Source organism: Coptis chinensis, chromosome 8 (genome assembly GCF_015680905.1).
Source record: "Coptis chinensis isolate HL-2020 chromosome 8, ASM1568090v1, whole genome shotgun sequence".
In the NCBI taxonomy this organism is placed as follows: domain Eukaryota; kingdom Viridiplantae; phylum Streptophyta; class Magnoliopsida; order Ranunculales; family Ranunculaceae; genus Coptis; species Coptis chinensis.
In genome coordinates this window covers 27,360,260-27,373,853 of record NC_141463.1, presented here as the reverse complement: position 1 = coordinate 27,373,853, position 13,594 = coordinate 27,360,260, and the positions used below count along the sequence as shown (strand labels likewise).

At 35.4% G+C, this 13,594-nt stretch overlaps 1 long non-coding RNA gene and 1 other non-coding gene across 2 annotated transcripts; one reads left to right on the top strand and one right to left on the bottom strand.

Moving 5' to 3' along the window:
- The first annotated feature begins 3,821 nt into the window (after positions 1-3,821).
- LOC147480865 (uncharacterized) lies at positions 3,822-12,137 on the top strand. Its single transcript, XR_015205037.1, has 2 exons — positions 3,822-6,307; positions 11,621-12,137. It is a non-coding gene; the product is annotated as an uncharacterized LOC147480865 (long non-coding RNA).
- Positions 6,918-7,021, bottom strand: LOC147480866 (small nucleolar RNA R71). The gene has a single exon (XR_015207129.1). It is a non-coding gene; the product is annotated as a small nucleolar RNA R71 (small nucleolar RNA).
- Positions 12,138-13,594: the final 1,457 nt, after the last annotated feature.

Genomic DNA, 13,594 nt, shown 5'->3' with positions numbered 1-13,594 from the left:
TGCTGAACTTTTATAGTTTATTAATAGGTCTAAAAAATAAAGGCTAAGGTATACTACTCATGAAAAATTTACATATTATAGCATTTACTTCACCAAAGGATTTGGAAAAAAGAAAAAGTGAAAGATGACATAAATTTTAGATGTTCCTCCTTAATTGATTACTTTAGATTCATACATATTTAGAAAATAGATGCTGCTAGGTTTTGTTTTATTCCATATCACCATACGTCTCATCAACGATCCAAAAATCATAGCAGCTCTTCTGCGGATGCAATTTCATGATTGCTTTGTCAAGGTATGTGCTTGCTCTGTATCTTGACCTTTCTTTTTGGACACGTAATAGTTTACATATGTTGGGCTAGAAACATGACTATAACCCAATTTCAAATGTGAGAAGTGCATGACCTGTTTGTAAGACACCTTAATTCATGATTTTGATTTTTGTAAGCTAATGTGAACATATTTTGTTATTTTTACCTTGCCAATAAAATGTATTTCATTATTAGCTTTTCCATATTTGTGTAAACTAAGTATGGTGCTTATTGTTGATTGGAAGGGATGTGATGCATCAATGCTCCTTGATGGCAATTCAACCGAGAAAGCTGTTATATCGAACCTTAGCGTCAGAGGATACGATATCTGTCACAACCCGAATTTTGAAACAATTGCAAAGTGAATATTTGAAATATAAATATCTCAAACATCACTCGGTTCAATTGTCTAAAAACCCAGGCTATGACGGGGTGGATATAACACATGTCAAAACCTAAAACCCACGTCATACAAGAATCAACTTAAATTAAAATAATCCCAACAATTTTCCACCATCACTTTATTAAGCTATCTTCCGTCCAAACAAAACATCAAACAGACTCTCTGAATAATAGTCCTCACTACCATGTTCTCATGTCATGCTAAAAATAAAAACTACGTTATTACATCCTTTCAATAAGAATCAGACCTAATAAAAGAACTAACAGACTACTCCAGGCAAGAATCCAAATCACACGCCGCGGTTCCACTGCCTTCCACCTATGTTCCCAAGAACACACCCACGTTGCCAAAACAAAGCAAATATGGGTAATGGAATTTGCTGGTATGAGTAGACTAATTTAACCACATATAAACATTTCCAATCTTTACTTATCCAACTAACACCTTAAATATATCATAATATAATCATTCTCAGCTTGGAAGACTGATAGTTTCGTCATTTCAACCGGCATAGTTTCTTCCCAAGCAAGACTCCCATCTTATTAACTCGTTATAATAACTTGTTTTAATAACTAAGTAATTGAACTAAAACTTACCGATATTCATCTTTGTATTAGGGTAGGATCAAGGCGTCCAAGACAAAATATTATTAAGTCCTACCCTCCCAAAAAGAAAGTTAGAAATTTTATATAACGTATGTAGATATCCTATAGGTATTCAAATGTAAGCCCAAACACACTCAAGATAATCAAATCAATTTCTCTTATCAATTAATCAATTACTTTTCTTATACACCCACCCTTTAGTACCTACTCCACGATTTGCACTCCACACATTTGCCAAATCACACATTCCTATGTGCCTCTCTCCCACCGAATACCACAATATCATAGCCACCTCTGGGCTTTCATACACATATTTCACAGCCTCTTTGGGTACAAAAACTCAGGTCATTCATGGCACATTCAATGAATACCTTAGGTCATTCCCGCCACATTCAAGGAATACCTATCCTATCACTAACGGGCCATTCATGGCACATTCAATGAATGTCTTGGGTCATTCCCGCCACATTCAAGGAATACCGAACCCTATATTCCCGTACACTCAAGGAATACAACTAACCCACAAGGCGAATACCTTAGTTCCTCTTTAGGGCAGTTCAAACAATCTGGTCATTCATGGCACATTCAATGAATACCCGGGTCATTCATGGCACATTCAATGAATACCCATATATAACGCTAACGGGCCATTTATGACACATTCAATAAATGCCCACCTAACATATGACATCATCAGTCATAAAACCCAATTCCAAAACTTGAGGCGTGGAGAGTTCTAAAAGGGTGCTGTAAATTTGTTTACGCATTATTGAACTTTATTACATATATTATTTCAGAGAACGAAAAAGTATCTTGTTTCTTGTATTTTTGGTTTACGCGTTATTAATTATTATGGATGTCTAAGTGTCATAGCGTTGTGTATCATAAAAGACTGGCATATCACAGAGTAGTAAATACACGTACACAAGTATATTTAGAAAGGTCTTAGCCTAAAGTCAAGCATGCTAATAATCCTAGACCTATTATAATAGACCGAATCATAATCCGAGGTAAAAGTCAAATTTGGATTCGATTTGGTCAAAGTCAACCCCGGTCAACGATCAAAGTCAACTCCAATGGTGGTCAACAAATCAACCCGGCTAGGTCAAAAAAATCAACCAGACCTAAACTCCTCTAATCCAAAAGCCCAGAGACTAAGGCCCAAAGTCTAAACTTAAGTCCAAAAATGGAAATCTAAAGTTTAAAACATCTAAGCCCACATGCCGGCCCAAGCCCAAGCCCAGCTAAAAAGAAAACAACAACACATTTTCTTCTCCTTCTTCCTCCTCCCTTCACCAGTGCCTCCACCACCTATGTAGCCACCACCGGCCATCTATATCCAATATGAACCCAGCGGTTTGGTTCCTGGAGAAAAACCCATGTACTTTATACCAACAATTCGCGATTCCATTATACTGAAAAAATCGGGATCGACACCATTAATGGCTTCTCTGGAGCTTCAATAGCCCCACCCAATCTAGTATTTAACCCTTCCACTACAACCAACACTAAACCAAGAATTACAACTTAATAACACAAGAGTTCAAACAACAATCCAAACAGGCGACGCCATTAATGCTCCCTCCAAGCTTCGACAGCCCTCATCTCACGACACCAACAAATCGCCGTCAATTCAACTCACTAAGACGCATAGATACTTACCTAGTTCACCTCAACATTTACAGTACGTAATCATAATCAAATCAAATTAGGTACTTGTTTTGTTTCAATAGATCGGGCAGATTTTCTGGAGACACTTTCGAACTAGAGAAAACAGTAGTTAAACCATATAAATTTAAATGTAAAATTTATCATGTGAACACAATAGGTATTCTCCAAATTCCTCACATACATACAAAGTGAGTAAACACAAAATCTTAACATAAGCAGTAAAGCAGAAAACGGATATCATTATATCTTTGTCGGTAAACCCAAAACATGCTTTAAGAGTAATAAGAGTAAGAACTTTCATGTTCAATTGAAGTGAGGTATTCTCTACTCACCCGTATTACGCTCCAACTATCAGCTAGGTCTCAGAATAAAACTCATCCTTTTCTTTTTCAATAAAACCCTTTTTTTTATGTATAATACTCTCAATGTGTTTTTCCCCCAGAAACTCTACGTGAGAAAACACCATTTTTTTATTAGTTTTAAAAACCTCACCGAAAAACAAGGATAACACTTATCTAGTTACTTACGGGACTTTTATCCCTAAGCTGATAGTTATCATATATCTGTTTTATCTATTTTCATTATTATTATTATTATAGGAAAATAAAAGAAAAGGCGGGGTGTTATAATATCATTGACCAAACAAAGGCTGCCATAGAGAAAGCTTTCCCTGGTGTCGTTTCATGTGCCGATAATTGTGTTGGCGACCAGAGATGATGTTGCCTTGGTATGTATCACACGTCTAGATTGAGTTGTTGACTTTGCTGACTTTAGACATTTCCATTTTTGGGTTTTAATGACGATGTGATGGGATGGGGATTAAAGAAGATACAATGTGCCAACAGGGAGAAAGGATGGTTTAGTCTCTCTTGCTAACAATGTAGACCTTCCATCCCCTTCAATATTGGTGTCTCAATCTGATAAGAGCCCAAAATTGTAGTTTAAACTCTTTAATAGTATTTCTATTTAGATAATTATGTTATTAATAATATAGGTTCATCAATAATTACGTGCTTTTGAGTATTCCAGGCTTCGGAGTTGAATAAATGCCAATTCGTTATTAATTTGGCACTAAAAGGAGCTAAAGTGATTACTAGAGAAGTTCCATGAAGAAAGCCCAAGTTTAATAGAGAAAAAGCCCATATCAACATAGTTAAGTAAAGGTCAAACCGGATTAGAGAGCGGAAGAAAAGTCAACAGAACTTCAAAAGATCATATCTTTGGACTCATGCCTCAGAATTAGGCCTATTTTATATTAAAATGACCGGCTCAGAAAGCTCTTTCCAATGGTTCAGACCTTGACTCAATCAGAGCAGTATAAGTTGGTGAAAATGCATCCTATAGTAACACGACCATAATTAGAAGTCTTGGATTTAACCAATTGGGTTATGGACTTGATTTATGGGTCTATAACATAACCTAAAAGCCCATGCACAAAATTGTAACCTAACCTTCTCCTATATAAAGAGGGTTAAGGCTAAAACAAGAGGGCTACTCCCTCTTTAGTTTATAATAAATTAGGGTTCTCTCTCTCTCTCTCTCCTTTTTAGTTTTAGTTTATAAGTTTAGTTTGTAGCCTCCATTAGAATTATTAATAAAAGCTTTAGTTTACTTTCAATTCAAGTATCTTTAAATTATGTCTTCTATTCAATCTTTAGTTAAGATGATTCCTATGATACAAGGCTAAACCTCCATTAGAGGAGGTTTATGAAGCCATGTGAGGATGATTGGTAATTAGTATGGTTGTGGATTTGTATTAGTGTTTTAAATTTGATTCTTATGATTTCTTAGAGATAAAGATCATAAGAATTGAACTAGAGTTTAGAGCCACCACCAAAGAGATTTGTGGTGGAGCTAAACTCTCATGCTAGTGAAGCCTTGATCCGAGAGGACTTGGTGTTCTCTAGGGATCAATATGCAATTCGATAATCAACCTAATGGTCAATCGAATTGCGTGGTGGATTGAATATTCTCTATACCCTTTTATCATCATTATATCTACTGTTTTGACATCTTATTTACTATTTTCACATCACATATTACTCTCATCATTGTTCCTTTTGTTTGGTTAGTTGAATTCTATTTATGCCTTGATAGTTTATGAGTGGAACGAATCCGTACTCTTTATATATTGCATAATGAATTGAGAGTAGGAATATTGATCTAAGTACTTATTTAGTTAATTGATTATTCGTATTTACGTATAGATAGTTAGTTTACGTAAATTTGTCTTTATCAAATGCGCCGCTGCCATCTTAAACTCTTTCAGGACAAGAATTCAATTGCTTGAATCCAAGGGGCAATCCCCCGTTCTCTACCCACCCACCCTTTTCATTTTTCTTTCTTTTTTCTAATATTTTCATTATTTTTCACTGTTTTAAGCACAGGGGCACACACCCTCTATTTTGCCTTGTTCAGAGCGTTTCTGCCTTCCCTTGTGTCTACGGATTCACAGTGAAGAGTACTACGGTAAAGGTATTTGGAAATTTTGAAAAATTCTGAAATGTTTTAGGAATAATTCTTAAGGTGTTACTGATTTACTGGAATATTTTCAGATTTTTCCAAATTATTTTACCTAACAAACTAATACCATCTTTTCTGATCTTTGCATTTCAGCTTCCAAACCATAAGTTTCTGGAAAAACAGACGAGTAGGGTTACTTAGGCAGTTCTAAAAATTCTAAAATTTTATAGGAGTATCTATCATAAGTTAGGAGTTTGCAGTAAAAATTTGACGAGTTTTTTATTTGTTTTGACCACCTAAATAGTATATTGTTTCCAGTGTGTTTCTGCAGTTTTGCAACACTTAATTTTTGGATCAATAGCCGATAAGGAGGGTTTGTAGAACTCCAATTGCTCTAAACATTTTATAGGAATACGCATGATCTGTCAAAAGTCTCCAGTAAAAGTTTGGCAATTTTTGGCTCTGTTTTGATTGATTAACCATTCGATTGTTTGTATTGTGCCGAAAACTGTTTCACAAAATTTGCAGGGCAGTAGAAGGACTTTCATAGCTCCGATTATTCTGAAATTTTACAGGCTACTTACTGGACATCTTAGAAACCTACTGAAAAAATTTCAAATTTTTTGGAGCGCGCTCCCGTGCCCTAGATAGCCTACTTCCAAGCGCGCCTCGCGCTCAACCGCCTAGACATTGTGTCAAGCAAGAGCACGCCCCGCGCCCTCCATAGGCAATTCTTGAGCGTGCCCTGCCCTTAAGTGCCTGGACTTCGAGTCAAGCAAGAGCGTGCCCCGCGCCCTTTATAGGCCAATTACAAGCGTTCCCGCGCCCTCTTATGAATAAACCCGATTTCCCAGGTTAGTTCAAACTTTCATTTGTTCAAGTTATTCAGTGTTTCTATCTTCTTGAATATACTGAGATTGTGTATACAAGACGCTATTCAAACACGTAGTAAGGAGGCATTCATGTACTCCTTCTTTCACTCATCGTTTCTTCTATCAGAGAAGTTTAATTCTAGTATAATCAGGTTTGTTTTTCGTAGACATAAATACCACACGCCTATCTAGAATTTCACACATTACACCTACATTAATGGTTAAAGAACATGAGACTCCTTTCTCTTATTTTTATAAAGCCCTAAACGATGGCCCTAAGTCATGCATTGTTCTTGCAGACCTAGTTGGGGATTTTCGAATTCCCCCTAATATATTTAACTTGTTACCGGTTTTTCATGGTTTAGACCACGAGAAGCCTTACCAGCATATGCGTAGGATAGAACAAGTTCTCACTATATTCCATCATCCTAGCGTAAGTCCAGATCAAGTTAAAATTAGGGTGTTTCCTTTCACCCTAGCCGACAAGGTGGCATCTTGGTTAACTGCCTAAACGCCAAACTCTGTGGATTCATGGGCTAATCTTGTTCAATTGTTCATGGAATAGTTTTACCCACCACTGAAGATCGATGAAATGCTTCAAAAGATTCATTTCTTCCACCAGAACCCTCATGAATCCTTTTTAGAGGCCTGGAACCGTTTCACTGATCTTCTCATAGAATGTCCACATCATAACCTTGCAAAAGACACGCTTGTTCGTGCTTTCTTCAAGGGGCTTTCACATTATTATAAAGAGGTTCTAGATATCAAGACTGAGGGTAGTTTTCTTAGTAAAGGAGTCTTGGAGGCTTATAAATTTTTAGAAGATCAATCTAAGAGGAACAACAATTAGGGAGGTAACAACTCTTCCCACTCCACTCCTTCTTTTTGAGGTTAAACATGATCCCGAGCTTAAAACTCTTTATCGATGCCCTCACTAAAAGGTAGATGCCATCTCGTTAAACAACAACCCACTCTCGTCATGAACATTAAATCTACTTTCGTTGTAATGTCTGTTTTAGTCTTGAGCATTCCGACTTCTATTCTTTTCTTGTCTATGCACAACCACCACCACAACCATCACACTTCAACCAGTTAACTCAATATCAAGGACAAGGAAACTTAGGTGACCAGAATAGAGGTTTAGTGCCCATGACCCAGAACTATCAACATCAAGACATGAACGCTCAACAAGTAGGGCAGGGATCGGGTCGGGTTCGGGTCAGATATGGCTATATCCGAATCCGAATCCGAATAGTTTCATAATATCCGAACCCGATTATATCCGAAATTTAATATTCGAACCCAACCCAAACCCGACCGAACCCAACTAACCCGATCGGATAACACTAAAAACTCAAAAAAAACCCAAAAAATATATCCTAACCCAACAGACCCGAACCCGACAGACTCGAACCCGACCCGACCTGAATAAGTAAACAGATATAAAAATTGACCCAAACCTGAACTATTCGGGTTTGGGTCGGGTCAAATTTAGGACAAACCCGACCCGATTCTCTGCCCTATCAACAAGCCTTAATTCCAGTCCAACCATCTACAAACAAAGTAGTAGTGACCTTGTTGAAAAAACAAAATCAAATTATGCAACAAAACTTAAACTTGATGAAAGATCAGCATGATCAAAACTCTAAAATGATGCAACAAACGATGCAAATGATGCAGTCTTTATGCCAAAAGGTTATTGACATGTCTCCTAACCAAACTAAAACCAAACACTTTCGGAATAAAAAGATTATTCAATATAATGGTAATATAACCCCGGGGGACTATAAGCAAATACTAGTACCGCCGTTCGAGGGAGAGTAGTTGATAACAAAGTGACTATGCCTGCAGATCACTCACAAACAGGTGCTGAAAATGAAACCATATCGAATACTGTCATAGAAACTAAAGACCCTACAACTGTAGAAGTTCCAGTATGGACACTTAGATGGAAAACGGCTAAAGACAAAGCAAAGACTAATAATACTTTTGACCCTTATGCTAAATATAGAGATAAACCACTGTATCCCCAGAGTATAATTGTGTCTAAAAAAGATGATAATTTTGATGAGATTAGGGAAGTGTTTAAAAATCTGACTATAAACCTACCTTTTCTAGATGCTATAAAAAGTCTACCTGGATACGCTAAGTTTCTAAAAGAGTTGTGCACCAAGAAGAGGAAAACCAACATACTTCACGAAGCCTTCTTAACTGAACAATATCCTTCTTTATCTTAACATAACGGAATTGTTAAGTACAAGGACCCTGGTCATCCTACTGTACAATGCACCATAGGTGATACCTTTATAACAACTGCTTTATTAGACCTAGGGGAGAGTGTTAACTTACTCCTTTTTTATTTATATAAACAACTAGGTCTAACAAAACTTCAACCAACCAAAATGACTTTGCAGTTAGCTAATTGTTCTATTAAGTATCCCAAAGGCGTAGTTGAAAACATTCTCGTTAAAATTCAGGATTTTTACTACCCGGTTGACCGTTATTTCGACGTAAAACCGGTCATGATTCTATTCTCATCATCTTAGGGCATCCTTTCTTGGCAACCGCCAATGCCCAAATGAATTGCCGAGATGGCTCAATGACTCTTTCTTTTGGAAAGCTTTTACGTGGAGGTTAACATGTTTAGACTCAGCGAGGGACAACTAGGTTTGCTGTAGAAGGAGAAGTGAAGTCCATTGAGAGTTTTGTATCTTACATTAGTGTGGCCGACGCTTTCATCCCCCACTAGTAGATACCCTCTTATGGAAGAAGACAAAGATCATAATTTCGACTCCTTGGGCCGAGATTGATGACTTTTTCAAAGATGGATGAATACTATAATTATGTAGATGCGACCAAGCTAGATGAGGAATTCTATGAGTTTCTAAGAGCCCCGTGATGATCCACCCTCTCAAAACTACCTAGAGTACCACCGACCACCATCCACTTTGAGCTAATCCTTCATAAAATCCAATCATTCTTTCCACCCTTTTTTTCTAACACTTATCCACATTCTAAGTATTTTCCACAACCATTATTTTTTTTCACAATCATTCACTTGGACACCCCTTTCATTCAAAAAAAGAAGATAGTACACGCATTTCAATTAAGTTCTAGGTCCATCAAATCTAAGCTCTCATTCCATTTAAGTTAGCATATAGAAAGTCTTGGTGCTTGATTATGTTTGGTGGTGCATTCCGTGTTAATTATTTATGGAAAGATCCATAATTCTTTAGATTATTGATATATGGTAAATTGCATGCTAATAATACATATATATCACATTAGGTCTAGGGAATCTAACTTAAAAAGACCCATATAATTTTTTGTAACATACCACCTTTCTGGAGTATAGGCCAAACAAACATTTTCAAACTTAAAAAAAGTTTTCCAATTTTGTTTGGGGGTGGCGTATTTTGGTATTTTATTTTAAATCTTTTTGCCACCCTTTGCCTGTCGTGTTTACTCCAGTAGAGTTTGTGTTAGTTAATACGTAACAGTTTAATTGTGCTTCATGTTATCATATCATTTTTACAATATTTCTATTACAAGTACTGCCAATTATTGCCACGTTTCTATGATAAATTATTTCCTTATCTCTTTACACTTTGAGGACAAAGTGTTCGATTGTTTAGGGGTGGGGATGGAAACATTTGCAAATATTAGGCACTTTTAGGATGTAAATTATGCACTTTTTTTTATAAAAAATAAAAAATCATAAATATTGTTTATACTAGGCACTTAGTGATAATAGTATTGTTCCCTTCTCCATGATGATATTAGTCTAGAAATCTCACATAGTACTTGAATTAGGATTTAATTTTTGAAACATAGATTAATACGTAGGTAATAGTCATTGCATTTTTTCACGAACATCTTGCATGAGCATTTTTTATTGTACTTGGCAGTATTTTTCTGAGACCTAGGTTAGAGTACTTAATACATATCCTATGAGCATCTAGCCTAAAAGTCTCATAAGAGTGAAATATCTGAGTGATGACACAAGGGAGAAGTCAAATCCGAGTAGAGAAATCACACATCCACTTGCTTGATCACCAGACCATATCATAAGCGAGAATTTAGGCCCTCTTTGGATCGATATAGCCAGAAATTCACACCTATATAAAATTTATTATCCGTTAGTTAAGCCATTAAGCCTTTCATTTTCCTTTTCACAAACCACAAATCCTTTACCCAATAAAACAAAATAAAAAATAAAATCAGCCTACCTATCTGAATAAGTATGAGAAATAGGATGAGTGAGGAAAAGAGAAGAGAAAAAATTGTGTAAATAAAAATTAGTTAGTTGCTTCATAAAAGAAAAAGAAAAGAAGTTTCCATCCAAAGAAAAGAAAAATAAAATAAAAATAAAAATAAAATAAAAACTCCAAATATAAAATAAAATGAGTCAAAAAGCCAAAATAAAAAGGCTAAGGATGGAAACAAAGTGTAGAACCAAAAGAACAAAGTTTTCTCTATTTACATAATATGAAGACCCTATTTTCTCAGACTTGTCTTTTTAAATATCAATTTTCTTCCTTCTTTAACCAACACCTACGCCTAGTATCACCTAATAAAGACCTCTAGCTCAATTAGGAATAGGTTAGTGTGATAGTAAGTAGTAGATGTGTTTGATCAACCTCAGATTCCTTGGATTGTCATTGAGATTGTGAGGAAATGTGTGCCTACTGCACACTGGAGTTAGCAAACTTGAGTGGAAAAATCAGAGCGTTATGTGTTTTGACACATTCCTTGTGAGAACCTACTTAGGCACGCTACCCAAAAGTTTCAGAAACAGACTTGCCATTGTATTTCATATCATAGTTCATTGTATAATTGTTTATCTTAAGATGATTTGATTATTATGCATGTATTAGTTTAAGAATGATCATCCTTGTTTAAACACTAGTGAGATGTATAGATTCTGAGATAAAATTAGGGAACAATTACTTTTATTTCTTAGTCGTTGTAGTATAAATGAAGTTTGTGAGTACCTTCTCTAGAAAACTCTCACTAGGCTATAACTCGTCCACTAGGAAATTCTTAGTGGTTTAAGGCCTTATTGCATATGGTCAATGCATTCGCACTCAGCAAAACGAGACTAGTTAAAAATACATTTTTTGCCACTTATTTTAATTTCACATATTTGCTTGAGGACAAGCAAAATGCTATTTGGGGGTGGTTTAATAAGAGCCCAAAATTTTAGTTTAAACTCTTTAATAGAATTTCTATTTAGTCAATTATGTTATTAATAATATAAGTTTATCACTAATTACGTGTTTTTGAGTATTTCAGGCTTCGGAGTTGAATAAATGTCAATTCGTTACTAATTAGGCGCTAAAATGAGCTAAAGTGATTACTAGAGAAGTTATATAAAGAAAGCCCAAGTTTAATGGAGAAAAACCTCTTAAAAAGCCCAAGTCAACACTGTTAAGTGAAAGTCAAACCGGATTAGAGAGCTGAAGAAAAGTCAACAGAACTTCAACATGTCATATATTTGGACTCAGGACTTAGAATTATGCCCATTTTATATCAAAATGACCAGCTCAGAAAGCTCTTTCCAATGGTCCAGACCTTGACTCTATTAGAGCAGTATAAGTTGGTGAAATTGCATGCTACAGTAACACAACTAGAATTAGAAGTCTTGGATTTAACCAATTGGGTAATGGACTTGATTTATGGGTCTATAACCTAGCTTAAAAGCCCATGCACGAAATTGTAACCTAACCCTCTCCTATATAAAGAGGGTTAAGGCTAAAACAAGAGGGTTACTCCCTCTTTAGTTTAAAATAAATTAGGGCTCTCTCTCTCTCTCTCTCTCTCTCTCTCTCTCTCTCTCCTTTTTAATTTTAGTTTATAAGTTTAGTTTGTAGCCTCCATTAGAATTATTAATAAAAGTTTTAGTTACTTTCAATTCAAGTATCTTTAAATTATGTCTTCTATTCAATCTTTAGTTAAGTTGATTCCTATGATACAAAGCTAAACCTCCATTAGAGGAGGTTTATGAAGCCATGTGAGGATGATTGGTAATTAGTGTGGTTGTGGATTTGTATTAGCATTTTAAGTTTGATTCTTATGATTGTTTAGAGATAAAGATCATAAGAGTTGAACTAGAGTTTAGAGCCACCACCAAAGAGATTTGTGGTGGAGCTAAACTCTCATGCTAGTGAAGCCTTGATCCGAGAGGACTTGGTGTTCACTAGAGATCAATATGCAATTCGATAATCAACCTAATGGTCAATCGAATTGCATGGTGGATTGAATCTTCTCTATACCCTTTTTTATCATCATTATATTTCTTGTTTTGACATCTTATTTCTTGTTTTGACATCACATATTACTCTTATTATTGTTCCTTTTGTTTGATTAGTTGAATTCTATTTATGTCTTGATAGTTTATGAGTGGAACGAATCCATTACTTTTTATATATTGCATAATGAATTGAGAGTAGGAATATTGATCTAAGTACTTATTTAGTTAATTGATTATTTGTGTTTACGTATAGATAGTTAGTTTATGTAAATTTGTCTTTATCACAATCCCTAGCAGTATTTGCTAAAAGGGACTTGGTCTTATAGATATGGTTTTGCTTCTTGGTACTCCATCTTGGAACACTTCAAAAATTCCAAATCAAATTCATTTAGACCAAATTATTGGCAAAGTGCATAAATGATCGCATTGTTTGAATGCAATGTACTTAACAATATTAATTTGTTGTGCAATTTTTCCATTTTTTTCGTGTTCAAGGTGGTCATATAGTGGGTGTAACACATTGTTCGTTAGTTCAAGACTGACTCTATAATTTCAACAACATAGGCAAATCTGGTCCAACCATGGATCCTCTTCTCGCCATAGCATTGAGAATAAGGTGTCCAAGAAATGGAAATACCAATAACTCAATTAATCTAGACCAAGGTCTTCTTAATTCATTCATCCTTGACAACAATTACTATAGGCAAATAAAAATGAATCGTGGAATTCTTCAATTTTTCCAGTTGCATGTAGACTCAAAGTCTTGCAACTGACTTTGGTTAATATAATCGTTAAACTTTGTTCTGAGATATTGTTCGATTCTTCTGAGAGATTCTTAGAAGCGACGTTGTTATGTGTAGAAAGTGGCAATTATATTAGTTAATATTGATTTTTGGGAGTTTTTTGTTTTACTATTACCAATGTTTTAAATGTATAATATTGTTGTTCCCTTATTTTAGAATCAGAGTTCAAATGTTAGTTTGTGTTTACCAGTATGTTACATGAATATTATTTGT